General features: G+C 43.1%; 2 long non-coding RNA genes across 3 annotated transcripts; one reads left to right on the forward strand and one right to left on the reverse strand.

Moving 5' to 3' along the window:
* The first annotated feature begins 2,185 nt into the window (after positions 1-2,185).
* Positions 2,186-7,330, forward strand: LOC104583733. Of its 2 annotated transcripts, XR_731685.2 has the most exons (5): positions 2,186-2,709; positions 5,484-5,600; positions 5,919-6,011; positions 6,779-6,850; positions 6,966-7,330. It is a non-coding gene; the product is annotated as an uncharacterized LOC104583733 (long non-coding RNA). The 2 variants fall into 2 exon arrangements; XR_001407203.2 differs by lacking the exon at positions 6,779-6,850 and having other exon boundaries at positions 2,196-2,709.
* Positions 7,331-14,231: 6,901 nt separating this feature from the next.
* On the reverse strand, positions 14,232-15,478 carry LOC112271822. The gene is made up of 2 exons (XR_002965294.1): positions 14,738-15,478; positions 14,232-14,541 (listed from the first exon to the last, which is right to left on the reverse strand). It is a non-coding gene; the product is annotated as an uncharacterized LOC112271822 (long non-coding RNA).
* Between the last annotated feature and the right edge of the window lie 319 nt (positions 15,479-15,797).

Below are 15,797 nucleotides of genomic sequence, written 5' to 3' on the forward strand. Positions count from 1 at the left end.
ATACTGATTAGCAGAGTTCTCTAATGCTATCTCTCTCATGAGTCATGACTTCTTCAGTCCGCTTGGATTGGAATACAGATACAAATCGATGGTAAATTGATCCCCGTCTTGGCTTATTCTTCCTTCCTGTCTCAAGCGCTGCTGGCCGCCTAGCCTAGGTCGTGGCTTCCGCACACACCAATTTGTATCTGTACTCCAATCCTTCTCCCTGGCTGTCCGCGAGCGTCGGGCCGCGATGCTGAGCCGGGCGCAGCAGCCTGCGCCGAGCAGAGCACCGATGCGGGAAGAATCGGGCCCGCGCCTTGCACGGGAAAGGGCGGATCGATTCTCTCCAGGAGCGTGCGGAGCCAGGGGACTACGCGGCGGGAGCGGGAGCGGGGATGCGCTGTAGCGAGGTTGCGAAGGCGGCGGCGCGCTCGCCAGAGACGGGGAAGAAAGAGGAACAGAGGACAGTGGCCATGCTTTATTTGCTAGCAACCGAATGGTTAGTCTAATCCGATGGTAACTGGTACTAATTTGAAACCCTAGCCACTAACGAGACGTTTTATGTAATTTACTCATTTGCGACACATGTCCCTAGTCCGCGTGGATTCCGATCTAGGCCATAGTCCGAACCACCGCTGCTTCATGGTGCTGAAACCCCCCCATAATTTGGAGCGAAAAGCAGGACGCCTCAGCCCAACCCCCGGCGAACCAGAAACTGGCAGAAGGCCGTCCGTGTTGGCCCAGAAGGCTCTTAGCCACTAGGGAGCTAGCGAAAAGGGCAGTCATGTCGGCCTGGTTAACGAGAAGGCGCCTACTGGGCTTCATCCGCACGCCCGACGGCAAAGGGGACCGCTGGATGTTGTCGTCGAGCCGCTCAACGAGCGTAGCCTGATTACACGCGTTGCTTCATCTCCTCAAGCTTCCATCTCGTCATCTCTGCTCCAATTACATCCACATGTGGCCCTCAATATTGGAACAAGTATCAACGGTGGCCAAGCCAAGTAGGAGACAATTTGTTCTAAATTGCTAGTAGTATTATTGGATACAGAATATGTGCATGGTTGCTTGAAATATATAACAAATCCAGTTATATAGTTTGCCAATGCCAGTTTGTCAGTTGGGAATCCACGTCTGGAATAGATACTTGTCCAATTTGAGCATGTCATTCGTATAAATATTTTTTAGGTAGCATGTCAAGCCTCACAAATAATTAATTTTAGTATAAATATTTTTCTCCAATACATGCAAATTCTGTCCACCAGTCATGTTCCAAATTTCCCATCTGCTTTTCCTGAAGAAACACCCTGTAGAGATTTCGAGGTGGACCTAACACACTACGAGAGGGTCTATTCACCTATACCAACTACTTTGGTGTAGTTGATTAGTCCCTTTTTATTTCTACTTACTTAGTGCAAGCTTCCGGGCGGCAGAGCCACTCACGTTAAAGCAAGTCTTGAATCCGGGCGGCTATGCCACTCACGTTGAAACAAGACCGTTGTGATTCCGGGCGAATCCGCTCACGTTAAATCACAACTTATATGCACTAAGTACTTAGAAATAATAAGGCCTAACCGGGAGACTTATATGAACAAAGTAGTACTATATTGCTTTAGGAATATTAGTACAAGAGAGAGCATACACACCTTACACTTGCTCACACCTTGTTCTCCACCTTCTTCACTTTCTTATTCTCTACTACTCAAAGTGTGAGGCAAGGGCCTCTATTTATAGGACTACATAGCCATTGGATTTTTGACATGTGTCAAGATCTTAGCCATTGATACAAAATATCTAAAGCCTTCCACACACTTCTACACAAATATTTAGGTATTAGAAGGTTTCCTATTTATTTATTTTAAACTCCTATTTTAGAGTATTCCAAAGCTTCTACATAATTCTTCATGCATATCTAAACACTAGAAGGTTCTCTCTTTTATTCATTTTATATTTTAGAGTATTCCATAGTAATGTCTTCTTTCTTGTAATATTGAGAACACTCTAAAAGCTTGCATTGTATTCTCCAACACACCCCAAACAATTTCTAATTATTCCTCTTGGTCCTCCTTTTCAGATTGCATAATGAACCTTGGGGTACCAATTGCTCTGAGTTATCTGGGCATCTTCTTCTAGTTCACATTTGTTCATGGAGGGTGAACTTGTCTAGTAGAGCTCCCTTTCAAAAAAAAAACTTGTCTAGTAGAGCCATCTCCCTTAAGACTTTGGGACTGAACCATCTAAGCAAGGCTATGTGTCTCAAATATTACTGTTCACAACCAAACTTTCAAAGAAATTACCCGGGCGAGCGAAGTCTTTTCTTACGCGCATCGAGAGGAGAATAGAAACCTACAGTCAAAAAAAAGAAAGAGAGGAGACAGAAACCCTTGAGCTAGCTAGTGTTCCAGCAAGCGACTGCTCCTCCGCCGCCCGTCCGGACTCTCGCCGGCGTCGCGCGGCCGCTCCCTACCTCCGCCCTCGAGTCCTCGACCCCTCGTCCTGCTCTGCTCCAGCACAGAAACTCCACCTCCCCTCCATCCTGAGCAGGAAGCGTCCCTACCTCCGCGTTTCCTCTGGACAATCTGCCGGCGGCGAGGCGCTAGTCCGGCGAGGCCCAGCTCCTTTGTTTCTTCGTCCCGTGCCCGGTCTGAGGAGGACACGAATCGCATCCCCGACCAGCAAGCCGCCCCCATTTTGTGCTCCTCACGGCCGGCCGAATCTTTCCCTGAGGTACATGACTCTCCCCATCTCCTGCTTGCTCTCTTGCACATAAGTCCGTGTCTATGTCAATGCTATATGATAGCAGGGTCATGAGATGGTGCATTGGTTGTGTGATTCATCAATCATCATGCCTGAAATCATGTAATTTTCCTGTTTGGTTGAAGTATGGCCGAGAAGGCAGTCTGGGATGATGAAAACGTGAGGCACTTTATTGATATTTGCAAAGAAGAGATTAGTAATGGGAACCTGCCCTTAGGTTTTTTCCTGTTTGGTTGAAGGATTGGTTGGAAAAATCTTGGTGAAAAGTGAAGCAAAATCTGGGAAGAAGCTCACAAAGACTCAATTAAAGAGCAAGTGGGACAATGTGAAAAAAATATATATACATGGTTCATGGAGTTGAAAATTGCAGCCACTGGACTTGAAAATTCCGCATAATATATATTAGACTAAAATCTTTTTCGTGCTTCTTGAGCTGGCTCACGTGAAAAACTGGGTGAATCCCTGCATCTTCTAGCAGTAGTAACTTGCATGCCCTTCTACCAATTTTCTGCAGCACTCTAAAATGACCGTAATAGTTAGATCTGAGCTTGAGAGATCCTCTCAGTCCAAAGGCATTTTGTCTGAAAGGTTGCATTCTTAAAAAACAAACGATCATTCGATCGTGTTTCACTATCATCAGATAACGGAACAGAGGTTCAACCCCACACATAGTATCAACATACTTGCCGCACAAGGCTAGCAAGAACGCACCCAAGGACCTCTACCAGGTTCCCTGATTTAAACGACAAGCAGACAGATTGAAAACCACGGCGCCTAGGGCCGGGAGCAGGTAAAAGGAGTTTTAAACGCGCACAGCGTGCCACATGGCTTCGCCACATCTGGCCTTCGGAGATAGAACAATTTCAGTCCTTCGCATCGTCTTCTTTCTTATTATTCTGTGCACCACCAGTGTCAGCATCTTCTGAGCCCCCCGTCAGCTTCCTCTTGTCAGTCCTCGCCTGTGCTTCATGGTGACGAAGTGCCTCTGATTGAAGAGTTGCTGCACCTGCTAACAAGTTAGTGCGTTCAACTTCATTTTGTAGACCAGCCCAATAACATAAGAAGGCACAGGTGTAACAAACAATCTCAGCAGGAGATCGAATGAGTTTGTGTTCAAAGCAAGCTTTATTGCATAATTTCCACAAGGCCCCACAGGCCACAGATAGTCGCCACCCCAACCACCTGGAGATTCCTAGAAATAGGTAGGTAACGAGAGATCCACAAAAATACTGAGAGAACATCCCAGGTCTTGTGTCTGTCCCAATTGTTAAGCTAACCAGCCCCAAAACATACTTGTCTGCAGCACAGCCGAAGAACAAGTGATGTATGGTTTCAAGCTCATCACAAAATCTACACTTAGTGTCCCCCTTCCAGTTTCTCCTAAGCATGTTGTCTTTGGTAGCTATAGCGTTATTCCATATGAGCCATAACCAGATCTTGATTTTCAAAGGAATCTTAGCTTTCCAAAGGTGCCTAAACGAGCTATCTACCCCTCTCCTAGACAGGTGTTCATACATAGATTTCACAGTATACTTCTCAGATTTAGTCCATTTCCATTTAGGTCTATCTCTCTCCTCATTCAAAGCCAACCCCATGAGAACATCATGTAGGCCTCTCAACTCATTTTGTCAGTGTGCTGTTTAAGACCAGGCCAATAGAAGACCCTCTTAATTCTATGATAAGTTGCTCTTCTCCCTGAGTGGCCCCCAAAAGCTGTGGCATGATAATTGTCCATAAGTTACTGCCTCAACTTATTTGTTTGTCCTACATGTATTCTGTTCTTGTACCCCCAGAAAGCCCCCTTGCAAGATATAAGGACATGTAGGTTCAGTATTCTGCTGGATTCTGTTCAGTATTTGTGTGTATAAAGCATCTCCCACATAGCTTGCTTTGACATCAGCGACCCACTCAGGCTGGACAGTTGTGATGGCATAACATTGTAGCTGTCTGTTGTCTGAATCTGTGTCTCTTCTAGACAGTGCATCAACAGCTAAATTTCCCTTTCCCTTTTTATACTCAATGGAGTAGTCAAACTCTAGCAATTTTAACATAAGTTTTTGTTGAATACCTTCAGTTAGTCTTTGCTCTGCCATGTACTTCACACTATGTTGACAGTGTCTGTTTTGATGATCACTGAACTGCCCAGTAAATAATGTCTCCATTGTCTTAAGGCTTCTAAAATGGCAATAGCTTCTTTCTCATAAACTGATTGACCAGCTGCTCTTGGACCGAGGCCTTGCTATAATAAGCTATTGGCTTGCCATTTTGCACGAGGACTCCACCAACTCCCAGTGCCACAGGCATGTGTCTCTAAGACAAAGGGTTTTGAAAAATTGGGTAAAGCTAGAACAGGGCAGTTGGTCATGATAGACTTGAGCTGCTGAAAAGCATCTTCTTGGGCAGCTTGCCAATGAAATGATCCCTTTTTCAATATATCATCCTTTTTCAATATATCATGCAGAGGTCTGCATATTTTTCCAGTCCTTCACAAACCTTCTGTGATATCCTGTCAATCCCAGAAATCCCCTTAATTTGCTGACACTTTTAGGTGTAGGCCATTCCAAGGTATCTGCAATTTAGATTCCTTGCTAGCTACTCCCTCTTCTGTAATTATGTGACCAAGATATTCCACACAAGCAGCTGCAAAGACACACTTGCTTCTCTTGGCAGTCAGTTGATGTTGTTGTAAAACTTGTAAGACCAAACAGAGATGTTATAGATGATCTGTTCTGTTTCTGCTATAGATTAGTATATCATCAAAAAAGACCAGGAGAAATTTCCTCAAGAAGGGAGCAAAAAATGTCATTCATCAGGGACTGAAAAGTTGCTGGGACATTTGTGAGACCAAATGGCATAACAAGGTACTCATAATATCCCATGTGAGTTTTAAATGCTGTCTTTTCAATGTCACTAGTCACCATTCTGATTTGGTGGTAGCCAGACCTGAGATCTAGTTTTGAAAATATACCAGCTCCTTGCAATTCATCCAGAAGATCATCAATAATAGGCATTTGTAAATTTATTCTTTTTTGTCAGCTTGTTTAATTGTCTATAGTCCACACATAACCTCCATCCCCCATCCTTCTTCCTGACCATCATGGCAGGTGAAGAATGTGGGCTAATACTGTTCTCTAGTTCATAATTTTCTAACATGTCTTTAATAATTTTCTCCATGGCAGACTTTTGGTAGTTGGGCACCCCTTTTGGCCTTAAATTGGGTGGTTCTGCCCCACTGTGAAGTAAGATAGCATGGTCACCGCTTCTCTTTGGAGGTAACTCTATTCTTGGCTTGAACACTTCAGCATATTCATTAAGTAATTACTCCACTTCTGTTGATAAATCACTACTGTCAGTTAGTATTACTTGAGTGTTATCCATCTCATTAATCTCCAAAAGGAATCCCAAAATACATTTGCTGGATATCTTAGGGAGTTTATCAGCTGGTAATAGATGGTTAGAGTTGGAACTGACAATATCTCTGAAAATAATCCTCCTCTTTCTCTTCGTAATGATGAATATTCTTTTCACCAAATCCAGTCCAATAGGACTATCTTCATAGATCCAGTCAGCCCCTAGGATGATGTCATAGCTCTTCAACTGTAAAAATTTAAAGGGATTTGAAAAACTAACACCCTGGGCTTGGTATGCTGTTGCAGCCAATTCTGTATCAGAAATTAGTGAGCCACCTGCCGCAACTGTCACTTTTCTTTCTACAGTTGGTATAAGAGTACATCCACTCTTAACAGCAAAAGATTTGCCCATGAATGTGTTTATACTTCCGCTGTCCGCCAAGATACCTTTCTTGCCCCCAACTGAAACCACTAATTGAGAAACAAGTAGTTTGGTGTTATTTTTGGGCATATGCAGGAATATTAGTAGTAGAACTGAAACAGAAGCTGTTAAGCTTGAAAGAATGGCTCATGGTACTGTCATATATAGCTGCTGTTGCTGTTATCATGAAGCCTGAAACAAACATCTGAAGTTGTGTCTAATTTAAATACCATGTTCTAAAGATCTGCTGCTGTTTACTTTTATTCAGTGAGGAATTGTAGTATTACAAAGCTCCACGAGTGTGAATTTTGCTGAACCATGATGGGGGTGTGCAACCGTTGTAAGTAGTGGGTAGCAATCAATTAGGATTCATCTCTCTCTCTAGTTTTATGTTCTTCTGAAATATCTTTCCTTTTTGTACTAGTGTTCATCAATTTTCTTGAAAATGCTTGCAGAAAAGTGCTCCAGACACATCACTCCTTGTACAAATTTCAGTTTGTACAAGACTGGGACCTAATACAGCTGTACTCCTACAACTGTTCAGATTGGATTCTAGGAGAGCCAATCCAGCTTATTTATATTTTCTTCGCCATTTCAAAGTTTCTTATGGGTGACTGTTTGATGTATGAGTTAGCATGCTTTTACCTGACTAAATTTTGTTTCTCATGGATAACTTCTTTGTGCAAATATGAGTTGAGATTTTTGTACATCGATGTTGTAAATGAGACCGGTTAACTGTTTGTGTTTTGGAATGACTGCATGTCAAAGCATGCATCTGTGTATATCTACGAACGCCCAAAGTTATCAGTTTTAAGTATTATTAGAGCTTGCTAGTTCTTTTATACAAGACGCTTGGTGATACCCAGTTGATATACCTTGCTATCCAAACGGCACTTCACAATCTCGAAGAAACACGGTTGTGATCAAGGTTTTTCGTGGGGGCTAGTAAAATACCTCCGTATGTGTATACAAAAATCTCAAGCGGGCCTAAGATGAATGGTGTTCCTGACAGAGACTGCTGAAATAAGCATTAATGCACTATATCTGCATTTTCTGCTAATGGCTTATTGTTCTCTCCATTGTTCTGGACTACTAGTCTTAATACATAGGTTCTTCATACAGGCACACCAAAGGTCTTAATACATAGGTTCTTCAAACAGGCACACCAAATAGGTCTAATACATAGGGGGTTGGCTCCATAGTCGAATCTAGCCCCGGGGAGCAATAATCTGAGGCCCTTTCGGCTGGTGCGTGAGCCGTGCCCAGGTAAGAACGGTACCGTTGGCCAGACTGAGGAAACCCATCAGCAGGACCAGTCCTGAACTGACTAGGTATCGCAGGCAGGTCTCAAGGACTGAGCCGCCACAGAACAGCAGGCTGAAGTGACGCTCCGTTATGACACCGAAGGCGCCGGAGGCTGTGCCCAGCTGGACAGGGGAGTGTCCTTTTTTGTTTTTCTTTCGATTAGTCAATCTTTTTTGAAAAGTAAAAAGGGGTGGAGTAAACCTGTTTTTGTTTTCTTCGAAACCAGTTCCCTCTTCCTCTGCGTGTAGAAAAGGAAGAAATAAATCAATCAAATTACGAGAAGCCTCATAAAGCGTTTTCTTAGGGGTTAAACTTCCATTAGTCCATATTTCGAGAAAAAGTATCTCGTGTTTTTCATTTCCATTCCCACAAGATCTCAGTCGCCTAAGAAATAGTTATGTCTCAGTCAACAATCGTAGTCATCCAATCAAGATTTTCTTATCTATCGGACCTATATTAATCTTACACGAATCTCAATGATTGAATCAAAATGTTGTTATCGTCGACTAAAAAATAGTTATTTCTTAGTCGCCTAAGAAATAGCAAAACCGTTTCAGAAAACCACAGTTTGCAGAAATTTATACGGAGTATAACTGAAACTGAACTAAAGGTCTACTGAAGTTATACAGCTCAAAAGAATACATTTTACTTACCCACTCAAGCACGACCAGCGGGTACCAGAAGTGGAGCTCGGGCACCACCCAGCGGCCGAGGCAAGCAGTGTGGACTAGCATCGTAAAGGGGCCCATCGCTAGCTCGAGAATGGCCGCTGCCTTGACGGCCCTGGACGTTTATATGTGTTAATTCATATCTATCACAGGTATATATGGTTTACACGAAATAAGAAATGCATGATACTCACGGGAAAACCCTCCAGGCGGCGGGGATGGGGGACGGAAAGGGGAGCACGGCGATCGCCGCGATCGCCAGAGCGGTGCAAGTCAACCTAGCCGCCAATAGGAAGCAATCCTGTAGCTTCATGGGATCTAGATTTCATTGGACATGACACGGACAAAAAAAAAGTAAATATCAAGAAGTCATTAGTTTTGAACTTTTGTTATCAGAAAACCACGACTTATGAAGCTTTATTACTTAACCACAACTATTCTACTAATATGTTTCAAAATACCCATTATCTAACAATCAAGCATAGGTTGGTATCCACATACCATCCTAGCCATGGGAATATGGGATCAACAAACCAAAAGAGGAATTGGGGTTTTTATGTGGCTAAGAAAGTGTGGGACTCACAACTTAATGCATGATGCCATCTCTAGAGCACCAATCTCTAGAAAACGGATGGCTAGGATGGTATCAGGACACAAATTACCTATGCTGGGCAATAGCTTTTTGAATCAAGCAGCCTAATACATCTAACCAGTAAGGCCCACATGTCATGTATAAGAGGAATATGGTTGGGTTTTTCTTCCTCCAAGTTCGAGCACATGCGTGGCTCCTATAACTAGAGCAAACCGGTGTGAAACTGGATCCGTCCCTCTTTTCTCTCTAATGCTTTTCTCATTATACATGTTGTGACGGGGAAAAGTGGTGGTGGTGGGTCTCAAGGGTGAAGTTCAAGGGCTTGTTCGGGACAACTCCAGCTCCCAAATCCGCAACCGGAGTGTGCGGAGCTAGCGTGGCCTGGTTAAATTTTGCAAAGCCGGTGTTTTTGCCATTCTTCGGAGTTGGAGTTATTATCCATTAATAGCCATTATATACCCCGAACCGATATATATTTTCTTTTATCTCCACCATGCCGCCTCCCTCCTCGCCGTCTCAATCCTCCCACCGGCCACTACCAGACATAGGAGCTTTGCCGATGGTCAGACATAAAACTTTCGGCAATTACTTTGCCAAAGGCATGTTGTCGTGGCCTTCGGCAAGGAGGCCTCGGCTTAGTTGTTCACGCCAAAAACCCTCTTTGCCGTGGCCCGTGGGCCTTCTCTCGACTTAATTTGCTGAAGGCAAAAACGTGTGCCTCCGGCCAAAAAAACTGAACGGGAGCGTAAGGTGAGTAAGAGTCTTTGCCGAAGGCTAATCGATACTGATCAAGCTAGACAGGTCGAGGAATGCACCGTAGCTGCTCTCGTTTTATTTGATTGTCACTTATATAGTGTACAAGTACATCATTCGCACAGATACCTTCCGCAAAGAATTACTGGAAAAAAGAAATAAAAAAGGACGACGTCGCGTTCGCGTGCCCCTGCCGCCGAGCAGGACGAGGCCGGCGCGCTCCACCACGTCTGCGGTCGCCCGCACGCTCCACCACGAGATGCGCGCCGCCGAGAAGGACGAGGAAGGAGACGCGGGCTTGGCGGGGCTGCGGAGGCAGGCGGCGCGGGCGGGGGAGCCAGAGGCAGGCGGCAAAGGTCGTTTTTCCGGTAGGGACCGGCGCCGGCCGGCCTCCGCGCGCCGCCTCTGAGCAGTGTACTAATTACGAGTTTAGGGCGTACCTGGCTGCCGGAATGCCGGATCGAGCGGCGGAGAGGGACGACGTACACACCGGGCCGCCGCGCGTAGGGGAGGGATCGGGAGGGGGAGAGTACGTGTGTGTGTGAGAGAGAGGAGGACTGGAGGAGGAGAGGACAGTAAGCTAGCTAATGGCCGCGGCCGGCGGGACAATGATTAAAGCCGCAGTATCACCTGCAGGGCGAAACACTGCCGCAGGTTTCCATTTCGGTAGAGTTGCATTACCACTGCTTGCTGCATGCTGCATGCATGCACAGGGGCCTGTGAAAGAGACGTACGTAAAGCTAGCAGCGCCTACTAGCAGCCAGTGCATGCGCGTCTGGAGCGGAATCTGCAGTTAATTTCGCATCTACTCAGCCTTCACATTGAGTTTCACCATTTTCACAGAAAACTTCTCAAATTATTTTCCTACACTGATTTATCTTGAAGTGATTGATCCTGCTCGTAACCCTCAGTTTTTTTTCCTTAAATCGGAGGCTTATATTTAGTTAATTATTACTTCCTGAAAATTAGCTTTCATGGTGTCCTCTTAATTCAATTCAATATATTCTCATTTTCTGCTGTGCAACTGTATTTAACTTCTGCATATGCACCCACAACAATTGGTCCTTGTCTTACTTATTTGTGCACTATAATTGCTCGTAAACTTTGAAGTATCTTTCAGCTATTCCGTTTAACATGTCATGATACATAAAAAAAAGTTTGGATTGCAGACATGCAAGTGAAAACAAGCAAGTTGATCTTTTTTATGGTCCAAGCACTCAAGATTGCTTTGGTGAAGAAAATGCCCTGTTAGCATCAAGTAAGTTGCAACATTAGTCCCTACAAGCGAAATGTAATGTGATAGAATGATTCCTTTCGTGCACAAAGGCTACAAATATTCATTCTTTTCGATCTTATGGTTAACCAATGAGCTGAAAGAAAATAAAGTGTGTGACATGTCCAGTGTGGATTTGTAGATCTTTTAGATTATTGAGACCTATATTTATTCTCTCTTGTTTAGATATTACAAACTAGCTGCTAATGTACCATGGAGGCCATCTAATGGATGAGACTGATCAAGCTCTCGCAAGATGTAAGCAGGTTAGCTTTCTCCGGATGGATACCTTTTTAATTTTCACCGAAGGCCCAGTAGTTCAGCTGTATTGGTATATACTTTAATGTACCTGCTTCCTTTATCTCATGGAACTACTCAATCAATGAAGATATGGATAGAATTGATATTTATTTAGGTCATACTATTTCTGTAAATTAGTATATATGAAGAAGATAATAACCCGGATTTAGTAAAATTATGCTGACAAATGCATTGAATTCATACTATAGTGGAATGCCTGGCATGCTGTTCTTTGTTCTGGAAAATTGAAGGTTTGTTTGCCAGGCCGTTCTTTTCTTCTGGGAAATAAAGGGGAGAGTCTTGCGTACATTCCTCTACAATCAAATTCTGTAATTTTCTATGCATTGAGTTTTATTTACAATTATGAATGTTTGTTTTGCATGCTGATCAGAACAACTTAGATTTACAAGTCATAATCTTATCAACCTTTCAATGTGAGAACCTGAAGTGTATGGATTTACTTTCTAAAAGTGACAACTAATTTTTCAATATGTCGATTGACGAGTTGACGTCAGTTTTCTTACATTATATCTGCTTCATGGCGTGCAGTACATTAATATAAAAGATGGCATGACCTTCTAGCAATTTCATCTGTTGATGTATTGCCAGTGCGTTGGGTATGTAGAATGTGATCATCATTGACAGAACTTTAATCTGTATTTTAAAGAGGTCAGAGATAGATGTAACTGTTCTTTTCTCTAAGAGGTAAATTATCTTCTCTAATATGTTTCTCGTATTTTTTTAGATCACGCATGGCCTTTGATTTTGTTGTTGCAAATGAAGCATGGGAGGAACCTGCCCATTGAAGACTCAAGAGTGGTGGGTCTATCTATATTGATGAACATATGGAAAAGCAAGATACCTTTCAACAGAGCTGGTTATTATGGAGTTACATCATGCAGTATGTAGTATGAACTGATATGTTCCTTTGCCAGTTGCCAATTCTGGCATAGCTGGTTGTTGCACCGGACTTGCTTTGAGCTTTCCAGGTACTTTCATATTGAACTGCCTACATTTTCACAGCTTACTATTGTACTTGGTATAATATGGAAAAGGTATAGTGGGACAAACTATGATATTGGATAACATTGTAGAAATTATGTTAGCAGTCGCAAACTTGCAATTTTTCTGGCTCTGTGCAATTTCTGTTAATCAGATTGCTATGTCTTGTTCTTCTTGTTACTTGATTACCTAAACAAGGAATTGTTCTTCTCTCTGTTGGATTACCTAATAAAGGTCATTTCTGAAAAAGGAAACCTTGTGATGCTGCTATGCATGTATTCTAGGATGACCCTTTGTAATGAACACTTTACAACATGTTTAGTTTGATAACGTTCTGTTATCTTAACTGAGTAAGTTATCCATTGAATATTAAGTTTTATTTCACTACTTCCAGTTCATGAAGTGTATTTCTTATCACTTAGAGAGTTGGGAGTCAGGATGTACACTGAAGTTTGCCTAGAGTCAGGAGTCCAGATGTAAACTCAATTACTTCATGTAGTTACTTTATAAGTTTATAATTTAAATAAAATCAATTCCCTAGAAGTCCAACATACGTGTAACAAATTGATTAAATCAGGATAGCCTTGTTCTTGCATGATAAAGAAGCACCAACTGCAGCTTCTTAACAGAGGCTTGCATTGCAGCACTGGACGACATTGCAGAGGGGTCCATCCAGTTAACTGATTAATGCCCTTGGGGAAAATGTGAGCTATTGTTTGTTAAGGACTGCACAGCTTGGCGTACAATTGAATTGAATCGCTCATGCATCGTGTGGCTTTGATTTGTGCAGTTTATTGAGGGCAATTTACTGACGCTAACATAGTATGCAATACCAGGAAGTGTGGCTAAGCTGGCACGTGTGTTGAGTCATAGCAGACATGCCATTGCATTTTAGTGTGGTATTGAAGCATCTGAGGAACTCTACGTGCCAATCTTATTTTGCCTACAGAAGAGGAAGTTTGCACTGAAAGGGTATCTCAAGCATGATTTTCTTTTATCGTGATCATTTGTGCTTGTGCGACCCCAAGCTGCTAATTTTTAATCCATTTATATCAATATCAACCACTGTCTTCTGTTAATTGTTGGAACATTGGCGATACGGTTTTCTTACCCATGCTTCTGCACTTTGCATGGGTGCTTCTGTTCGCATCTGGGATATGGTTTAATTATAACAGTCCATTGAGTTTCTGCACCTTCGGATGTGTTGCATTCTGATTCTTCTTTACGGGAGATAGTACGCAAGCGTGGAGCTGCCCCATATATTTACCAGAGTCACCTCAATACGACCCACCGGCCACCGGGTTGTTCCTGGCATGTATGCACCGGCCAATAATGCCGACGGATTTCCCAGTTGGGCTGTACCGGCTCGTTGGGTAGATAAGCTAGGCCCAGGTGACTCAAGGAAGGAAGAAAAGAAGATTCGGATTAAGAAGGCCATTATTGGTCCAGGCGACGGAGAAAGAAAAGAGGAAGAGAAGCAGTTTCTGATGGGTGCTGGCCCAACAAAACCAGAGATGCAGCCAGAAAGATGAGAGAAAAATCACAAAGGCTGAATGAAATATTTTTGAGCTCATGAAATATTTTCATAGGCAAACTCAAAATACCTGTATACATTGGCTTTAACAAGCCTCCTCTTTGATGGTTCAAATTAATTTAACAAGAATCAGATAAAATATTCACAATACAGAATATCAAAAGGAACTCAATGTATATTCTAGTTGGTGTTTTGAATTTAAGATCAAAGATTTTAGAAAAAAAAGCGCTGGACCAATAAGCTGAAAGAAAATAAAGTGACGCTTGCCGAATGTCGTCATGATATTTCAAGGAATTGAAACAGAGAAAAGATAAGCACCCGTCGTCTGATCTTATTCATAATTGCATATTAATAGCACATCAATTGACGTTATTACATTCATCTAATGGCAGAGGACAGAATTGGGGATGTCGATCGCCCAAAAAGATGTGAAATCATGCGCAGTGAGATTTGCAATCGTCCATCGTCTTATAGCATTTAAAATCGTCAAAACAACAGAAACAATTTTCTTTGTCTGGATTGCAGGGTGGGTCAAGGCGACTCTTGAAGCACAATCCTTTTGGTATATTGATCTTCTCACTGTCCATGTGCTCTATGCCTCTGCCTACATATGAGACCAAAACTAAAATTAAGAACCAACATACGCAAGCACAAATAAACCATATCGCTGTATGGAATTATTTAGCCAAATAACTAACGACTAACAGGCCATAGACAGAAAGGTACAAGTATAAGAAAAACAAAACTATGCAAACAATTATTAACGGCCTTTAGAACGAAAACCAGGAGAAACCACTTACATTGTGCATGGGTAGCAAACGAACTTTTCCATGCACAAACTTTTCCAAAATATTTTCTGCACGAACTTCAAAGCAAACTGAAAGGCTCAGATTAGAAGAGTTAATCCACTAATATATTAGTTCCTCCGATCGGTATTACTTGTCTCAAATTTGCCCAAATACGGATGTATCTATGTGTAAAAAACGTCTAGATACATGTAATACGTTGACGAGTAATTGCGGCCGGAGGGAGTAAGAGAAATATTAGTACTCCATCCATCCCGAAATAAGCGAAGCGTTAGTGAAATCGTGGTGGGTAGCGGGCGGTCTACAGGCAGGGCTTTAGGATTTGGAACCTGGACGAGTTCGTGGCATGCGCACGCGGCTAGCAACGGGAAGGCCAGGGAACACCCCTTGCGAACTCTGGATTTGTGCTGCCCAACACATAAATTGTTGATGGAGTGCAGATTTGGGATTGGGGAGCCAGATTTGGGGATTTCAGTGGTGCTCCCGAATTAACGGACCCTACAAGTTTTTTACTGCCGCCGGCGCCGCCTCTGTGAGTAGTATTGGTAATCACGACGACGTACCTGACTGCCGGATCGAGCGGCGGAGCGGTCGCGCGTAGAGGAGAGATCGGGAGCAGTAGTGGAGAGTGAGCCGGAGGGAGAGAGGGTGCGTGAGAGAGAGAGGAGGAGGAGGAGAAGGACGGTGATGAAGGCGGAAATATGGGCGAAACGCGTGAGTTCCCGCAGGTTTCTATTTCGGGAGAGTTGCATTACTGCTACCTACTGCATTCGTGCACGCATGGGGGCTGTGAAAGGCCCAAACGTTTTTTCCTGGCCAACAAAAAGGGCCCGAAAACTTGTGTTGGGGTTTAAAATATTGGGAAAAGCCAAATGGGCTATATACCCCCGAAAACAATTAGAACGGTGATTTTTTTTCGACCAACACGATATTGAAAAATCAGTTGAAAACCCAGAAAACATGGTTGTTTTTCCAGCTAGCCAAAAATGGCCGTGAATATATAAAGAAAATATATTGAAGATCAAGCCCCCACTTGCTTTTTCGGCCCGAATGG

Source organism: Brachypodium distachyon, chromosome 3 (assembly GCF_000005505.3).
Source record: "Brachypodium distachyon strain Bd21 chromosome 3, Brachypodium_distachyon_v3.0, whole genome shotgun sequence".
NCBI lineage: Eukaryota > Viridiplantae > Streptophyta > Magnoliopsida > Poales > Poaceae > Brachypodium > Brachypodium distachyon.